Here is a 2,978-nt window from a genome sequence, read left to right as displayed (position 1 = left end):
TTATTTTGTATTATATTTATCCTTATAAAATATATTTGTGATTAGTAAACTTAGTCGTTTTTAGTTTGCTGTGGAAGATATTGCTTCACTTTGTGAAACTGATGTTTAAAATACAAAATTACTAAGGGCTGATTTTTAATATTCTCGTGAGGATTACAATAAAATTGTTGCTCTCACTGTCTAATGTAAGAAACATTCAGACGCGACAGCATCAGAATTTTTACCTAGATAACTTTTATCTGATCATTGAAAAATCAACCTTTAGTCAACAAAATTACTATCTAGGTTCTTATCTGTCTTAATTAATAAGGGGCCGTCCATTAATCACGTGAGGCTCAAAGGGGGGGAGGGGGTACTGAAAACCTCACGAAACATCACGAGGGGGGAGGGGGGGTTCTCGTTAGACATCACGTGTATTAATTTTTTGTCAAAAATTAGGTATTTCTGAACCGATATTTTGGACGGCGCAAAAATTTTAATGTTTTGTAGTGTGACTTATATTTTTTCTAGTCAAAAATTGCCTTTACATAGACTTCCAAAAAAATACATGTGATCCAGGGTTTGTCCCGAACCTCACCAAATATCACCAGGGGGGAGGGGGGGTCCAAAAATGAGAAAAACGACCTCACGTGATTAATGGACGGCCCCTAAGCATTTTTACTATTACCTTTCGTAGTGATCGTAAAGCTCTTATTTTATGTTTTGAACTCATATTATGTTGTTGGGGTTGATACCTGACCAATTGAAATGTAAATAAAATATAGATAGCTTATAATGTATTGGTGTTATGAAATTTTATGTTTAAGTTATAAATATGTTTTATTGTACCGTAATGAAGTATGAAAAAATATTTAAATAAGATCGTTTGTTGATTATGTGTAGTTCTTTTCACTATATCCCTGAGTATTTTACTTTTGAGGCGCATTTAGTACAACATTACTCATTGAATCTTTTTATTTATTTTCATATTGTTAATAAACTTAGTTACACCTTTTTTACAGTGACACTTGTATTGTTTTTAATAAATGTTATACATAAAATTTACATTGGTGTAGTTTATTGGCTTTAGGATATCCCTTTATAATGTAAAGTCTTCGAATGTAAATATTATTTATGGCAGTTCTCATAAGTATACATATCATATATATAAGTGTATATATACAGGGTGTCCCAAAAGTCAACGTCATCCCTTAAAGGGCTGATAGGTCAGCTCATGAGAGGCCAGAATATCACAATATGACCTTAGTAAAAACTCGATAATTTTCGAGATATTGACACTTTTATAAATTTGCTGAAAATCGACACCTTGGATCAGTTTTTTGCGTGCCGCCGGTACAAAAATCCATATTGTTAGAATTTGTTTGGTGTTGCATCAACCTGTATAGCCCTGCTATTGATCGCAGTCAAAAAAAATATCGAGTAATGCTGTATGTTTAAAAAAAACACGGTTTTCAAAGTCATAAAAGGTAATCGTATTTTTTTAGAAACAACTTTGACTCTACATACTGTAAAAAAAATATACCACGCAAACCTGGCACCTTATTTGAAAAGATTGCTCATTTAATGCAGTTTCCAAAATGGTATGAAACGTTGCTATTGTTTCAATTAACAAAAAAGTTATTGCTATTTTAGTACAAAAAGACCTCGATGTAAAATTGTTTGAAGGAAATTTATCTAACTAAATTTATTAAGGGTAAGTCATGTTGGAATGAGTAAAAGTAAAATAGGTGGTGGGGTCAGCTGTGGAAACATAGATAACGCAAAAATAGCTAAGAAAAAACTTACCAAACTCTTATAAAACGTATTTTGCGTTTTTTACACCTTATTAAAAAAAAAAAAACATTTATTGACTTTTATTTTTATTTCTCAAAATTATAACAACACATTATTATATTAAGTAAGTAATCAGCAAAAAATAATACTCATTTATGGTCATAATCATAATTTTGAGAGTTTGGTTTTGTTTAATAATAACTTTAAAATAAATAACAAGTAATTAGAGGTAATGTTAATGACAAACTGATCTGTCGCTTTTTTGGATACTGTGGGTCTACAATGTACATGTGTAAGCGTTATACCTACTTGTACAATATCACACATTAGCACTACTCAGGAATGTACGTTACCATGCGCTACATTTATGGGGAATGTGGAGTTGCTATAGTCCACTTTTTTCGAAAAAGATACTCAAAATGCGTTATTTTATTAACTGTGACAACGCTGACTCTTTTCCCACTCCCGGCCACACCACCTATTTTACTTTTACTCAGTCCAACATGACTTACCCATAATAAATTCAGTCAGATAAATTTCCTTCAAACAATTTTACATCGAGGTCGTTTTGTACTAAAATAGCAATAACTTTTTTGTTAATTGAAACAATAGCAACGTTTCATACCATTTTGGAAACTGCATTAAATGAGCAATCTTTTTAAATAAGGTGCCAGGTTTGCGTGGTATATTTTTTTTACAGTATGTAGAGTCAAAGTTGTTTATAAAAAAATACGATTACCTTTTATGACTTTGAAAACCGTGTTTTTTTAAACATACAGCATTACTCGATATTTTTTTTGACTGCGATCAATAGCAGGGCTATACAGGGTGATGCGACACCAAACAAATTCTAACAATATGGATTTTTGTACCGGTGGCACGCAAAAAACTGATCCAAGGTGTCGATTTTCAGCTAATTTATAAAAGTGTCAATATCTCGAAAATTATCGAGTTTTTACTAAGGTCATGTTGTGATATTCTGGCCTCTCATGAGCTGACCTATCAGCCCTTTAAGGGATGACGTTGACTTTTGGGACACCCTGTATAATCATGTCAGGTTACAAACTTTTTCCATACTTAAATCAAATTATGTATCTTTATAAAAACAATAAATAATGAAATTGGTATTAAATAATTATACCAAGATTCCTATGTGTCGGGATAAATCTGCATACGATTAGAAATTTAAAGAAAAAATGCACTTT

Source organism: Plutella xylostella, chromosome 17 (assembly GCF_932276165.1).
Source record: "Plutella xylostella chromosome 17, ilPluXylo3.1, whole genome shotgun sequence".
NCBI lineage: Eukaryota > Metazoa > Arthropoda > Insecta > Lepidoptera > Plutellidae > Plutella > Plutella xylostella.
The sequence above is the reverse complement of the archived record's forward strand: the minus strand, read 5'-3'. Positions refer to the sequence as shown.